The following is a 16,792-nucleotide window of genomic DNA, read 5'->3' as shown; positions in this document are numbered from 1 at the left end:
CAACAACACAAGAGGCGACTCTACACATGGACATCACCAGATGGGCAACACCAAAATCAGATTGATTATATTCTCTGCAGCCAAAGATGAAGCTCTATACAGTTAGCAAAAACAAGACCTGGAGCTGACTGTGGCTCTAATCATCATTTTCTGATCACCTTATCTATCTCCTGAGAAATCTATACGTGGGACAGGAAGCAACAGTTAGAACTGGATATGGAATGAGGGTGAAAGAGGAGAGCGCAAAAAATGGTCTGAAACTCAGCATCATAAAAACTAAGATAATGGCCACTGGTCCCATCACCTCCTGGCAAATAGAAGGGGAAGACATGGAGGTAGTGACAGATTTTACTTTCTTGGGCTCCATGATCACTGCAGATGGTGACAACAGCCACGAAATTAAAAGGCACCTGCTTCTTGGGAGGAAAGCAATGGCAAACCTAGACATCTTAAAAAGCAGAGACATTACCTAGTCAACAAAGGTCTGTATAGTCAAAGCTATGGTTTTTCCAGTAGCAATGTATGGAAGTGAGAGCTGGACCATAAAGAAGGCTGACCGCCGAAGAATTGATGCTTTTGAATTGGGGTGCTAGAGGAGACTTTTGAGAGTCCCCTGGACTGGAAAAAGAAACCTATCCATTTTGAAAGAATTCAACTCTGAGTGCTCACTGGAAGGACAGATCCTGAAGCTGAGGCTCCAGAGAAGACTCCCTGGAGAAGTCCTTGATGTTGGGAATGTGTGAAGGCAAGAGGACGAGATGACGAGATGTTTGGACAGTGTCATCGAAGCTACCAACATGAATTTGACCCAACTCCGCAGTGGAAGACAGGAGGGCCTGGCGTGCTCTGATCCATGGAGTCACGAGGATTTGAACATGACTTAACGACCAAAGAACAACTACAACTCATGATGACTCAGTGATCAAAAACATGCAGTCTAATCGACCAACCTGCCTTCCTCACTCCACAATTAAAATCAAAATAACAGATGAGTAACTTTTAAGTGTAAATGTTTTCTGTAAAAATCTTGATATACACTGTTGTCCTTTTTTACAAATCACAGTAATGCAACTTCAAAATTCTGAATAATCTCTGCTAAACATTTAAATCAATTTAAGTATTTGGTGTGTTTTTGTTAAAAGTTACCAGCTTTGGCTTTTATGCTGTCACCATGAACTGATTAAAAACAGTTTAACTTTAAGGAATCTTCATTTGTGATACCTGAACAGAACTTGGCTCTTATCTGATGCTATATAAAATACTTAGATTAATAGCAACAGCTGCATTTTCCACATATGGCTGAAAGGTTCCTGCCCTGACCACATGATCACTCTAGTGCCTAGAAATCTGATAGCACTAGCACTTCTGGCTTTTTAAAATCTATGTTGTTAGAAAACCAATGAAACTCAACTAATAATCTGTAGGTGAAAGACTTCAATACTAGAAATTTAAACAGTAAATGTTCAAAGAGAGCTTTAATAAGGTCCATTCTTAAGAAGCCTAAGATGATACAATTTTTCAATCAAGAAAAGCCTTAAACTAGACTTTCCAAGATATATTTTATTGTTAAATGTCAACTATGCATTCAAGATACCACTAGAGTCCTGAAGTTAAGACATTTTGTGTGTGGATCCCATGCAGCAAGAATGGGGAATGTTGTGGCCTGTGCATGCAGGACTTAATCATCGTTAATGGTTGGGGGAGCCCAACTACTGTCTGAGCGACCACCTTTGCCCTGGACACCAGAACATTAGAACATGGAAGAGGGGACCACTGAAGCCATTATGAACCATGCTGAAGACTAAACGTCAGGACAGCAGTAACCTAAGAGTTTAAAAATGCAGCCCTTCCAAACCCTAAGCGCGCCCAGCTTACCCGCCGGACCGTCTTCCCTAGAAGGAATGGAACGAGCCTGCTCGCGATTAAGCAGGAGGCGTCCAGGGCACCAAGCAGCGCTCGAAGGTTATAACAAGTGGAAAGGCCACCGCTTTCACTGGGCTCTCCAACCCACAATTACCTCGCCCATTTGTGAATCCGATGACCCACACACGCCACTAGGGATGCTCGGCTTGCGGCCACGGACGTCGAGGGCGCGAAGCTCGTACTGTACACTCTTCTCGAAAGCCTTCCACACGCCAGGCCCCAGAAAAAGATGAGCTGCACCCCCCCCCCCCCCGCTCAGGGAGGGGTCCAAGCCCTCTTCTCCCTCGGTGGCCTTTCTCTCCCCCGCCACCGGCCTGGGTGTTTGTCAAGGATGCTGAGCGGCCCCCTTCACGCCGTCGCGCATGCGTGCCTGGTGTTTATTAAAAACTCACTGCGCCACGGTCGCTGGAAAGCCCTTCCCTCGGGAAAGGAGTAACCTGAGCGAGTGGCTCTGAGGCGAAGTTGTCTCGGTTGCTCTGCGAGCCGTTCCACGAGGTCCGGTCCGTGCACTTCTCTGTTCCTTTCTCCCTCTCCCTGGAAAAAATCTCCCCGGGCCACTAACGCCGCTTTTTCCAGAAGGTTCTAACCGCACGCACCACCCAAGAAGACGAAGCGAGACGGTGGCGACGCCTGCGCACTCGCACTTGTACTTTCTGTCTCCGCCCTCTACTCGTCTCAGGGCCCGTTATTCCCTCCCCCCCCTCGTATTCGCCGGCATACGTTGGGAAGAAAGTTTCAATTTCTCCTGCCGAAGGCCGAGACGTTCTGAGGGAGGGCGATTATGACGAAGCCCCTCCGCGCGGAGCTTTCCTTTATCTCCCTCTGAACGTTCGCGACCGCGACGCGTGCCTGCCCGCTTCTCTCGTCCTTCGGTCGGTGGTCACGTGAGGGACCCTTCAGCCAATCCGAAGGGCTAAGGACAAACCGACGTTCTGACGGGCTGAGTGCGGGCGGGGGAGTTGGGGGGGCGGCGGCAGCAGCAGGAGCAGGAGCAGCAGCCGCCGAAGGAAAAGGGGAGAGACCGAGCTGAGAGGAAAGGGAGGAAGGAAGGAGTGTCGTCAAACCCCCGACTCTTAGCGTGGCTGCCGGAGTGGGCTGGAGGCTCCCCGTGCCGCTCGCTGGCAGAGGGATTCGCTTCCTTGCCGAAGGGCGGCACGTCTTGTGAGGAGTCGACTCCCTTCCGCTGAGGGGAAGGGAAGGTAAGGAAACCACCGCCACCAGTATCGCCGCCGCAGATTCCCTCGGGTTTGGGGGGAGGGGGAGGCGGACGAGGAGGAAGAGGCAGCGACAATTCCGCGGATGCCAGCCCGTCTTGGGCGGGCGGAATGGGGAGTAGAAATTGGGAAGGAGAGGCTGAGGCGGGGAGAAAGCAGCTGTCGTGGCTGGTCTGTGGTTCCCCTGTTCCTCATGTCAACAATACGTGTCTGTCAAACCCCATCCTTTCCGCAAATGTGGCTCCGTCTCTGACCTTTTCTGTGGTCGAGGTGTGGGTGTATCATGAGGGGAGTACTCGTCCCTTTCAGTGCCTCCCCTGTGTATGTATGCCCGTGTAAGGAGCTTCCTTTCTCTTCCCCCCCTTCCCCACATGTATGCCTTCGTTCCCCGTGGTGTCTGGGAGTGGAGTGGGGTGGGGGTGTGGGGGGTCCGGCTTTGTAGAGATGTGAGCTGCTGCCTGTCTCCCTCGTCCTTGTGGCGAGCGTTTGGGAAGAGAGAAAAGAGAGGCAGAAAGAACACTCCCCCTTCCTTCCCACTCCCTTTCTTGCGCTGCCTTAACTCGTCATGGAGGTACTGCAGCCCCTTCGCTTTCATGGTAACACGTACCAACCCCTTTCTGAGATCTCCCGGACACACCTTCCCTCGCTGGCTCCCCCAGACCGGCTTCTGAAGCGAGATAGACGGGGACTGTCAGTCAGCATTAAAGGCTCGCTCAGCCAGCAAACAACCTCCTCCTCTATCTCCCCGCCGCCGCCGCCGCCGCCGCTCGTTCCCAGCCTGTCAGTGGGGTTGCTGCTGCGGCTGGAGCCATGGCTGCCGCGGCTGTCACCGCCGCTTTCTCCCTCCTTGTGGGGCGGTGTGTGCTTTTGGTGTGTTTTCTGTCGTATTCTCCGCCCCACGCGGAGGCTTCTGTTTTTGTGGGTGAGAGTAGGATAATCGCGTTCAGTAATAATGATAGTGCTGATAGCAGTGAGTTCTCTGGTCTGCAGCATTGTCAGCCCTTTCTGAAAGGAGGAGGCGGTGGTTAGCAATGCATGCCTTCTCTGTGTGTGTGTGTGTGTGTATGTGTGTGCGCGCGCGCGTATGCGCGTGAATATTTCCATACATCTCTCTACAGGCTGCTGAGGAGAGAATGAGAAAGCAGTAATCAGTGTGCTGTAAGTCCTGTTGAAATGGTGATTTATGTAAGCTTGTGAACTGTTGGTGTCATTATTATGGTTGCTTGCTTTATATGTATTAAGAGTGAAATGCATTTAAAAATGTTTGTCTCTGTTTAGCCAAGTCTATTAGCTTAGGCTGTTACAACTTATGGGTAACTTGCAAAGATCTTACGGTTTGTGAATCACAAATACAGTCATCTCTGTTGTGACCTTAATGCAGTGCTTGTTAATTTAATCTTTCTTCGTTCCAGTGTTTCTACTTCTCTTTTAAATATGAAACTTTAAAATCGTCCAAACCTATTGTGAAATACACTTGTATAAGCTACAGTTCACTTCATATGCTGTATGAAGTTCGTCATGAGTTGCCGGTGTACTATACACATGATAGTGGTTGCAGGAATTGTAAACAGTGAGGTCAGAGGAGGCTTGATCAACTGAAATTACAGATAGTGAGAAATACTTAATAGTGGCTGTTCACAAAGTAGTTTTTTATGACATTGTCATTGTAGTGGTAAATTGATTAACACATAAAGCATGTTTTTAAACAAATAAAAGTTAACATTATTGAGGCCACAGGAGAAAGGAGAATCCCATCATGGATTATAATACAGCTGTTTTGCATTTACATTTATTTTTGAAGTTTTTTCTTCAAGAATGTCTATCTTTAAACTCAGTGATAGTGTCCTGGTGGTTAACATTTTCTCTCATTGTTTTTTATATTACCATTTCTGATGTAAGAGTGTTCTGTCTATTCTTCTGCGTGGTGATTAGTCTGTTTGCTTTATTGCAAAATAATGTCACATGTAATATGATATTTCATTATATCTGCGATGATTTGCACACATAAGCTTCTATTCCTGTGACTATTGTAATGTGCTGTCAAGTCAGTTCTGACTTATGGTGACAATTTTTAAGTTTTTCCTGGTAGAGAATACTCAGAATTGTTGTCTGGTTAATACATGAAACAGCATGACAGTTAGAAATAAGTGGGGGAAGAAAATAGGCCCTTTAGTATAAATTACAGTAGATTTTTCTCTTTTTTAATGACATATTAAGAGTATGTGGAGTTTGAGTAGTGTGTATTTGTTTGTAAACCCCAATCCCACTAAGATCTGTTGAAGTTTTGATGGAATTGTAGGCCCATGCTGCTGACCTGAAAAGGAGGTGGTGTTGAAAATGCTCTTGTCCAGCTTCTTTCCTCTATGTGCATTCTAGCCACTGACAAAGAAAGGGGTAGAGTTGTACACACCATTATTTTTTCATAAATGTAATTAGGAGATTACAGGACTCATGCATGCAAGTCAGGATGTACACTGCAGAGAATATTCTATACTGTCCAGCTTCCCATCCTTGTTCGTTTGTCCAAGCTGAGAGAGTACTGACCCCAAATCTAGTGAACAGTAGCTGAGGGAATAGGAGAAAAACAACAGGCACATTGGAGCTCACAAAAATATTGGAGGGTATCTTTCACTGCAGCACAGATCTATTTCCTTATTACAGTACTACTGTTTGAGGTAATTTCCATGTTTTTTGTTCTCAGCTTTTTTTCAGGTCCTGATTTCAATTCAGCGAACAGGCCATGTAAAATGTATTCTCGAAGGCTTTCACAGCCGGGATCTGATGGCTGTTGTATGTTTGGCCATATTCTGGAGGTTTTCCTTCCTAATGTTTTGTCAGTCTCTGTGGCCAGCATCTTCAGAGAACAAGAGTTAGGAGTTCTAACTCCTGTCCTTTGAAGATGCTGGCCACAGAGACTGGCAAAACGTTAGGAAGAAAAATCTCCAGAACACGGACGGCCCCAAACAGCCCCCAAAAAACTAATGACCATAGGCCATGCAAACTTAGGATGTTGATTACTAGCTTAATTACTTTCTGAAATATATAACTTCTACGTCTACGTTGGCTTGGGCATGTTGTGAGAATGGCTGATGGTCGGATTCCAAAAGATCTCCTGTATTAATTAATTAGTGCAGGGAAATCGCCCTGACACAAGGATATCTGCAAGCAGATCTGAAGGCCTTAGGAATGGACCTCAACAGATGGGAAACCCTGACATCTGAGTGTTCAGCTTGGAGGCAGGCGGTACATCAAGGCCTCTCCCAATTTGAAGAGACACTTGTCCAGCAGGTCGAGGCAAAGAGGCAGTCCCGAAACCAGCAAAATCAGGGATCTGGACAGGGAACAGATTGTATTTGTCTTCAGTGTGGAAGGGATTGTCACTCTCGAATTGGCCTTCTCGGCCACACTAGACACTGTTCCAAGACCTCTATTCAGAGTACGTTACCATTGTTTCTGGAGACTGAAGGATGCCTACATATAACTTCTGCTGTTAGAATTCTTCATGTTTGAGGTTGAGGATGAAATGAACCTGACTGGTTTTTTTTAAAGATTGCAGTAGAAAGTATCATTTAGAAATTATTCAAAAATTCTTGTTTATAAACATTCCAGGGTTTTCTCTTAGCTCAACACATTCATTTTTTTATTGCAAATTGTCATAAATCAGTAATGAAAAGGGTTTAGGATGGACATGGAGAAGGAATGTAAAGTGCACTTGTTATCATTTTATCAACTAATTACTCTGCCTACAATGTAGAATAATGGAGCATTTTACATAGTATTGGACATATCTGGCTTCCAGAAAAATATGAAGCTATAACTTTTAGCAGAAAACACTCAACTCATGTTCTGTGACAATACTGTTAGAGTAATGTAGGTGTGAGATGCAGTTGAGCCATTATTTCTTGAACAGGGTCATTCTTTGGATTCTATATTCCTGTTCCTAGTCATAAGTATATGGCATCATATGCAGGTATGAAATTGGTACTTACTAGTTTAAAACTTTTGGTAGTCCAGTAGGTTAATCTGACATTTTATTATGTCAGATTAAAGGTAGGCAATAATTATATTTCTTGTAAAAGCAAGAAGATTTTTGGCAGCTGCTAAATGAATTAAGAAGCTACACCCCTATTCTGTTATGTATTATTATAGACACAGACCAGCATACTGTATTTTATGAGCTGTAAAACAGATTGGGAGTAGTGGAGGATAAAGTCCAGAGTTTCACCCATTTTTGATCATGATTGTGAGAACCAAAGGGCAGTTAAGAACACTGAGACTGCTGTATATAAATGGTTGCTGAAAACTCGCTGCCCCAGCTACAATTTAGCTGTCATGAAATGAGCTGCAAAGCTCATTTGTCCCCTCACTCCCACATCAGCATCTCACATGATTTCTTTTCTCACTTTCTGGTTTGACCAACACATGTTTTGCCATGAGGTGAACAAACTGACCTCCAAAGCAGAATTAGAAATCCAGCTTCTAAGCTAGGAATTGGTTTCCAGTTTTGGTTTAGAGGTCTGTTCCACTCAAATCATTTCTTACTTCAGACATTATGACAAAAAGGGAGAAGGCAGAACTCATATAAAAGCTGATATTTAGGACAATGCCCAAAGCCTGTCTGAAGTAGCCATTCCATAGTTGAGCTATTGCAGCTGAAACATAGATATGTTAGTAATGTGATTTAAGTCACAAAATAATGTGAAGGCTGAAGAAAAATAATTCTCAACTAGGAAGACTTCTCCAGATTTTAAGAGGTGTGTATGAAATTTCCAAAAAGTAATGTAATATATATTCAGGTAAGAAAAAGCTAAAAAATAGAAATACTGACCCAAATCATGTTGCTTAATGTAAATTGCTTCTACTTTAACAGTGACTTATTATGCTAATGTAAGTCACAGTTAAAATAGGCCAATTTAAATCAATGGAATTTAAGGAGAGGTGACTCGCCAAATCCCAGTTTATTCGATCTACATATTATAGTGCAATTTGCTACACTAAGCAACAGGATTTTGGCTATTGTTTCAAATTTACAAATGTTTTAGCCACATATTATTTGTTTGTTTTTAGCACAAATTCATATTTTATATAAAATTATCAGGGGAGCAGACAGGGGAGCTGAGAGTTTTATGTTTATCAAAAGGAAGTACCTATAGATTAGGAAAGTCTGAGAAAAGTGCTACACCAGAAGAAAATGGTTGGAGGTGCAGGCCCTTAAGTGAGAGGCTGGGAGGCTTAACTAAATAAAATAGCCAATATTGGTATAATTCAAAATTAAATATAAACTAAGAATAATTAGAATAGTGGTGTAGCATTAAAAAAGAAGTTTAATACCATGAAAAACTAGAAAATGACACAAAAGAAACAGTGATGTAAATATTTATCCCTGAAGCTTGTAGCTGCACTGGACAGCATGCAGTGCCAACATGACATAATTTTCCCTGTCTCCTTGCAGCCCTTGCTGCCACTTGAAACCAAGTTTTTTTTCCCTTGGGGAATACAGTGAGGAGGAAATATTACTGTTCCTGATTCTACCATTGGAAACACTTCTGCCAGTGGATGTACCTGACTGAGTACAGGAAAGAGTGTTAATTCAGTTTTAATTTGGAACAGTATTAACAATTGAAGCTTTTTTCAGATTACAAACCACACATATATACTGTTTAAATTGTGTATTTGTGGATTTAACTAGTAGTATTAGATTGCAGTCTTATATCTACTTACTTGAAAGCAGTGGTACCTGTGAGTAGACAAGTATAGTGCAGATGGGAATACTTTGCCTCAAAAGGGTTCCTTATCTGCCTGCTCTCCAGAGACTTGAGTCTTCTGCCTGTGCCCACCCTGAGATTACCCTGCCAGTCTACAAGAGAGAGGAGCCCAGCATTTATCTATTATCAGCGTTTGGAAAGATCAGCCCTCACAACTGAAATGCAGCACAAAAAATATTTCTCCCACCTTACATCTTTCCCAAGAAACACAGCAGAGGATGGGCAAAGGTATCCTGGCCAATATATCACAAGTTTCTCTAGTGAAAGAAACGTCAACTGAAAGAGATTCAGTTGGCATTTAGGTCAGAAACTAGATGACTTAATAGGGTGTATCCTCTGAGCCTGATGTCATCTGGAGAGTAGAAGGGTCAAGAGATATTGTATGGGAACCCACTTGAAATAGATTTCCCAATTCATGTTTATCTGACACAAAAAAGATGAAATTATCTGGTAACTTCATCAGAAACATAGAGGAGACTTGAAGGCTGTAGCCCTGAAAGTAACTAGTACTGAACATAGTGAGACTTAATTTTTGGTGAGTTTGTGTTGGATTAGGCTCCCCAATTCTGTCACAAAGCAAAATGGGGTGAAGCCCTAGTTCAGGTCATATATGTTTGCAACTTGAGAAAAGTAAGCTTATTTTGGAATCCGGATAAGTGTTGGAGTAATTTAAGATAATTCCATTTTATCGCTAGTTAAATATGTGTAGTCTGATTTCTCATGTTACCATGTTTATTCTTACCAATCAAAAAAACCCAACCCAGTAGTGTGATTGTGGTCATTAAAGATCTGAAGCAGTTTTTCCTTTTTGGCTGGAAATGACAACTGAGTCTCTTTTTGAATGTTAACAGATTTATTTAGTTTAACATTAGGTGAGTCTGCAACAACTTCTATTGGTTCAAAACAACTAAGATCTGGTAACTGTCCACTTGTGAGGATGATAACACTGTCTGGAAATTGACAGGATTCATTGGGGGGCTGGCCCAAAATGTTCTCAATCGGTAGGCTTCCTCAGCAGAGCACTCCAGACTGTGCATATTGTCCCACAACAAGGGTGTCTGGCCCAATCTCCCTCTGGTGGTGGGTGGTTGAAGGAAAGGTCCAGCCGAATCACCTTCCTGGAGTGACCTAGTCCCTCTCAATTCCACTAGACAGATTTCAATCTCCTCTTTCCCCTTTGATCCCCTTCTTTTCCCTTCCTCCACATTCAACACCTCACTTTCCATTGTCTTCCCTACTTCTATCTCTCCCGCTCAGATGTCTCTAGCTGAGGGGACGGCTCACTCTGTTCTTTCTCCTTTGGGTCTACCACTCCTTCACAAGTAGGGAAAGCAAAAGTAACTGTGCCGAGCCTTTTGACTGATAGTACTAGGATTTGTCCATCTGGAAATACCCCAGGTAGTGATAACAGGTGCAGATTATGAAGATGCTATAATAAGGTGCTCTTGCAGAAAGTGCCCTAACTTCTAAATTGGGGAAAAACAACATGAAACAAATCAAATATCTGGAGTACAGACTGTGACCGGTGCCTTGGTCTGCAAAAATTAAACCCACTGGGAGAAACACTGGCTAAAAATCAGCTGCACTTGATGTTGTTAAATTATGAAATGTTTTACCAGATGTTTGTCCTGTTTTGGAATCTTAAACAGTAAGAGTTTAAGAATATTTATTGAATAGCTAGCAAAGTCAGGTAATTGTGCACTAAACTGTTTTCCTTTGTTTAATAAGCAAAAGAGACAGCACTTATGTTACCGCTCATATTTGTTAAATGTACAATCTGTTGCAAAATGTCTTGCTATTTTCCAGTGGGCTGGTAGTAGTATACAACTGCCAAAATATTATTAAATTGAATAACTAGATTTTTAGTTAACAATTTTAGTAATGCAGTTTTTAAAAGGGTTGTTTTAAACGTATTCTAATTAATTGTAAAATGAGGCATAAAACTTATTTTATAATTAGAAGGCATTACATATTATGATACATATTTAAAGTGAAGTACTATGTAAAGTTGAGCAAGGAAGTCTGGAACTGTATTTAGGATAAGACATGAATACTAAATGAAATAGTAGTGCTATGTGATTAAATTAACAACACTGTCCTTAAGGGCCTGTCTACGTTGAACATTTGTTCAATTTTTCTTGTACCCATGATACTGGTTCTGCATCCTGATGGACACAAGACTGAAACTAGTGTCAGGAGAGCCAAAGCAGGACAAAAACCCTTGCTTTCTGGGTTTTTACACCACCTCCAGGTGGTGCTCTATTTTTGTTCTGCTTTGCTCCAAGAGTTTCTTGTGTGGACCGCATCACCGCATTGATGCATGCTGATCCATGCACTTTGTAGATCATTAGATGACTTTCCCTTGTAGGTGTTTTTATGCTGCACAGTCTGTACCTTTCCATGCCTTACTGCCGATCCTGTTTAATTTTCTTTGGTTATCAGCTATTTCTGCATTCTACGTTTTAGTATTTTTTACAAGTTAGCAATTTTGTACTATAGCACAACAATGAAAACTAATTTAAAATTAAAATAAAATTAGAAAGTCTTGGAGGAAAAAGCTGAAGGTTGAGAAAGGGAAAGAGGAGGAATGCAGTACGCAGGGAGAGAACACAGTGGATATCAGCTGTTCCTGACTTCTTTTTAAAAAATAATATAACTTTTGAACTAAAAAATGAAGTAAAATGAAACTAGGAGGCACTGGGACAAAAATGTGAAGATTTGATAATGGCAGGTGGATAAAATAAGGGGGAAAGAGAGAGAGATGCTGAGAGGGCAGAGAGCATAGGCAAAAGGGGACAGGAATCTGTTGGGTGTGAGACATCAGGGGCAATTCCAGATGTGTGTTGATATGTGGTATTAGGGGGCACCAAATGTGTCCCAATACAGGCAGCAACTAATACTTTTCCCTTCTGTGTATGACAGTACTGGGATGATTTATTCAAATCTGCAACAAAAAATGCCAGCATTACTCAGAACAAACTCAGAAAGCTGGGGAGAACACCGTAGTGTGGACAAGCCTTACATTTTAGCTACTGGCCATTTTTTAACCTGCCTGTGTAGTATAGTCATGTGAAAGCTTACAGCAAGGACATCACAGCTGTTACTTCCTCTTTTTTTCCTCTTTTTTTCAGAAATACAAAATTTCCAGATACAGTACTTCAATAACATAGAGGGGTATTGGAGGAAATGAAACTTCAAAATCGTCAGGATGTTTCTGCTACATACTTAGCCCAAAGTTACTAGTATAATCTTAGCCAGTGATGCTGGCAAGTCTGGATTGATCTCTGGAATGTAGAAATAGCATTGGTGATTCATGTATAGCTTCTGAGCCACTGAGTAGAGCCTAACGAGCTCCTTGTTTTTCACAGAGAGTGACAAAATGCATGGCTTAACAGCTAGAACACTGTTGCTGGAAATATTGATCCAAATCCAGAAAAACATACTGCAGCCCATTTGGACACCTAATATGTGCAAGTGATGTCCGAAGAAGAAATAACTTTTTACTGTTCTGTTACATCTGCACAGAATCGCCCAACAGACCTGTTTTGAATAGTCAACGGTCTATTACATTCTTACATTCTTACTTCATCATGCATGTTGAAACCATCCTATTAGAAGTGACTCTGTTGGTTGTCTACCAACAGCATCCTGGTGACACAAAACAGTTAATGTATTTTTTTTTGCGTGAATAATCATCCATTGGAGCTATTCTATTTCTAAATTTTTATCTGGTATCAGTAATGGAATGATTGAAAACATAGAAACGTACTCCAAAGACGGCAGGCGTTGTCCTCAGAATCAAAGGACAGTTCAGGGAATAAGGATTCTTCCTGTGGTATATGAGATTATATTCCTCTTGAAGATGTGCAGATTTTGACAGTGGCCTGGAATGCATTTGAATACTTAAGGCCATCCACCAACTGTACCAGAACCTGAAGGTGTTTGGTTATAATCATTCTTTAGTACATTTGACAATTCTAAAGCAGTTTTAGTGGTATTGAAAAGGAGCTAGAATAATTTAATTAGTGACTGAAATAGAAAATTTCCCAGCAAACTTGAAGGGTTTAGCTGATTTGTTTAAGGACAAAAAAAAAAAAAAAAAAAAAAAAAAAAAAAAAAAAAAAAAAGCCAGATTGAAGGATTGGATGATTAGAATGAGATTGAAGGATCAGATTATAGTTAAACTTCAAACTAATAAACTATCATGGTATATCCAGTTAGACAGTTGGACAAATAAATGGTTGAAAACTAATGGCAAATGTAGAGAATGTACTAAGTATGAACAATTTCTATCATCACATGAAGACATGCAGAAAGATGCTCTGAGGAAGGGAGTAGTAAGTAGAATTTATAGTCTAATTTTGGAACAAGAGGAAAAAGAGACAGAAACAGAAAGTTTGAAATTAATTTGGGAAAATGATTTAAAGACAGAAATTAAAAATGAGGGTTGGACAGAAATTTGGAAGATGAGAGAGTTTTAAGATTAATGTTGGTAAGAATAAAGAATTTTTTAAAAAAAAATAGTTTAAGGTGGTATATGCTCTGGTGAAATTAAATATAAAATATTCAGACTATTCTAAGGCCTGTTGGAAATGTGATGAAGAAATCGGCACGTATTATCATATGTGGTGGGAGTGTAAATGGATTCAGAAATTTTGGAAACTGATTTTTTAAGGAAATATGTGATATATTTGGAAAAGATATAGAATTCAATTCTAAAATTGCTATGTTGTCAATTTTTGATAAGATAGAACTTGATTATTGCTCAAAGGAATTGATTTCTAATTTTATAACAAGTGCTAGAATATTAATAGCTAGATTCTGGAAAGATAAAAATGTATTAAATTAGAAGATTGGTATAATGAAGTATGGGACATTGCATTAAATGATAAATTGACTACCAAACTTAAGATGAAAAGAGGGGAAAGAAGTTCAAATTTTTATACTATTTGGGTTAGATTTGTTGAATTTGTATTAGTGAAAGGAAAGGGGAAAGCCTCTAAACAACAATCAATTCAATTTTTGAAAAGAAGCTCATATTAAAAGTATTGTTCCAAAGGGTCCTGTGGGTATGGGGGAGCACTGTGGTTTAGATTGTATTAGTACGTATTTTGTATTCTTGTATTTGTTTTTGAAATTTAAAAAAATAAATTAAAAAATTCATTGAATCATCCAGAATACTATATACTGTTATGATCTATAAATTCTGTGTGACTTAGTACCAGTAGATTTAAAGGACCATAGTCTTCTTTAGTATGGGCTTCCAATGTTTCAAAATATTATCTGAGCACTTTCCTTTCTTCCCATTCTGGATGGGATGACCTGAGAAAATTTCGACACATCCTCGGTGGCACTATTAAAGAACTTACTCTTATAATAGCCAGATACATCTGCTCCATCATGCAGAGGCGATGCAGCGCACTGTCACAGAGTGCCGAGCCCTAAATATGCATTTGGCTGTTCCCTGCCACATGTTAGCTGTTGAATATTTTATCTGCATTTTAGTGTGTTTTAATTTTGTATAGTATGCCAATAAATGTTTCTGTCTGTCTGTCAAAATATTTAGGGGATAAGCTATACAAGAAAAAAGAAGTTGATAAAGAAACCCAGAAAGAATATATATCAAAGCACAACAAAATGAAATTGACCAAACAACAAATTCAGTCCTAAATGAGCCTATAACATATGCAGAAATTGTAGAAGCTCTCAAAAAACAAAAAAATGGGAAAGCACCAGGTCCAGACGGATTACCAGCGGAATATTATAAAGAACTGGAAGAGGTGCTACTTCAGCCATTTAAGAAGCTGTTAGAATGTATCGAAGAAGAGGGGAAAATACCAACAACACGGACTGAAGTGACAATTTCTCTCATCCATAAGGAAAATACGGAAGGTAAAGAAATTCAAAATTATAGGCTGGTTTCATTGTTGAATGTGGACTATAAAATATATGCGACCATCTTGGCAACTAGAATGAAAAGAATTTTAATTAACTTAATACATCAAGATCAGTCTGGGTTCCTTCCAAAAAGGCAGATGAAAAATAATATAAGGATAGTCCTAAACTCCTTGGAATATTATGAAGCACACCCGGAGAAACAGATGGCCATGATATTCTTGGATGCGGAGAAAGCCTTCGATAATCTCGATTGGAATTTTATGATACATTTGTTGGAAACATTGCAAGTTGGAGAAAGATTTTCGAAGCTAATTAAAGCAATATATACTCAACAAAAGGCAAAAGTGAGAATTAATGGCGAGCTGTCGAAAGAAATACAAATACAAAAAGGTACCAGACAGGGGTGTCCACTCTCTCCACTATTATTTATCTTGACTCTAGAAATACTAAATGAACAAATCAGAGAAAAAAAGGAATTGAAAAGATTGAAAGTAAAAGGCCAAATCTATAAACTTCAGGCTTTTGCGAATGACTTAGTCATTATACTGGAAGATCCAGTGCATTCAATAGCAGACCTGATGGCAATGTTAAAAAACTTTGGTGACATGGCAGGAATGAGAATAAACCAAAAGAAGACAAAAATACTTACTAAAAATATAAGAAAACAAGAACGACAGAAGCTAATAGAGAAGACAAACTTCCAAGAGGAAAAGAGAATTCAATATCTAGGGATACAAATTACAAAGAGGACGAGCACATTATTTAAAGATAATTATATGAAATTGATGAAGGAGATACAGAACAATTTGGAGAAATGGGATAAATTACAATTATCGTTGCTGGGAAGGATTGCGACGATAAAAATGAACGTCTTGCCAAAAATCCTATTTTTATTTCAGTCCATTCCTATCATATTAAAACAGCTTTTTCCAAGAATTTAATCATGAGATTTATATGGCAAGGTAAGAAACCAAGAATTAAAATTAAGACAATGCAAGATGCTAAACATAGCGGTGGCTTTGGTCTTCCAGATTGGGTTCTGTATTATAGATCCTGTATTTTAGATTGGATAAAAGAATGGATAACTTTGGAAAATGATAGATTACTTAACTTGGAAGGACACGATTTACAATTAGGCTGGCATGCTTACCTATGGTATAAAAAGATAAAGAGCAAAAGCACTTTAATTTACATATGATAAGAAAAGTTCTATTGGGAATGTGGAGAAAGATTATACAACAAATTTACTATAAAACACTGGTATGGGTGTCACCTATAGAGGCCTTTACACAACCTAATCTCATAACAAAAGCAAAACTTTGAAGATACCAAGATTTATTTAAAAAGGATGGTGAATTAAGGTCTAAAGAAGAGCTAGAGTCACAGAATATCTATATAGACTGGTGTTCCAGAGCACAGCTGGAATCTAGATATACAAAAGACAAAATAGAAGGTTTCTATTCAGAACAAACAATGTTTGATAAGCTTTTATTAGGTTCAAAAGAAAAAATAGTTAAGAAAATGTATAACTATATGTTAGAAATTAAAATGCAAGATGAAATGGTTAAAGAATGTATGACCAGGTGGGCACAAAACATAGGGCATAATATCAATATTGATCAATGGTTGAAAATATGGCAAAGTAGTATAAAGCTTACAAGATCGGTTAATTTTAAGGAGAATATATACAAGATGTTTTATAGGTGGTATATGACCCCAGAAAAATTGTCGAAGATGTATACAGATGTATCGAATATGTGTTGGAAATGTGAAGCACAAGTGGGAAGCTATTATCATATGTGGTGGTCATGTAGAGTAGCGAAACAGTATTGGAAAAGAGTACAAACTATGTTGCAACAAAAATTGCTCTGTAAGGTGCCATTAACCCCAGAACTGTTCTTATTGAGTATGATACCCGATGACATAGATAAGTCAAAGGAATATATAGTTATATATATAGTTACTGCAGCCAGAATTCTCTATGCCAAAAAT

The 16,792-nt window shown here is 40.0% G+C and overlaps 1 protein-coding gene across 6 annotated transcripts in view; it reads left to right on the top strand.

The window, feature by feature from the left end:
* Positions 1 to 2,902: 2,902 nt before the first annotated feature.
* Positions 2,903 to 16,792, top strand: part of ANKRD12 (ankyrin repeat domain 12) — a 98,119-nt gene continuing 84,229 nt past the window's right edge. For 2 of the 6 annotated variants that reach the window (XM_072998806.2, XM_020793521.3), the window contains exon 1: positions 2,989 to 3,122. The gene's annotated coding sequence lies outside the window, so the exon portion shown is untranslated. Of the gene's footprint in view, positions 3,123 to 3,917; positions 4,296 to 16,792 lie in introns of those variants that run through there. The other 4 variants (XM_020793518.3, XM_020793522.3, XM_078391518.1 and 1 more) reach the window with 4 other exon arrangements.

Source organism: Pogona vitticeps, chromosome 4 (genome assembly GCF_051106095.1).
Source record: "Pogona vitticeps strain Pit_001003342236 chromosome 4, PviZW2.1, whole genome shotgun sequence".
NCBI classification, from domain to species: domain Eukaryota; kingdom Metazoa; phylum Chordata; class Lepidosauria; order Squamata; family Agamidae; genus Pogona; species Pogona vitticeps.
The sequence above is the reverse complement of the archived record's forward strand: the minus strand, read 5'-3'. Positions and strand labels throughout refer to the sequence as shown.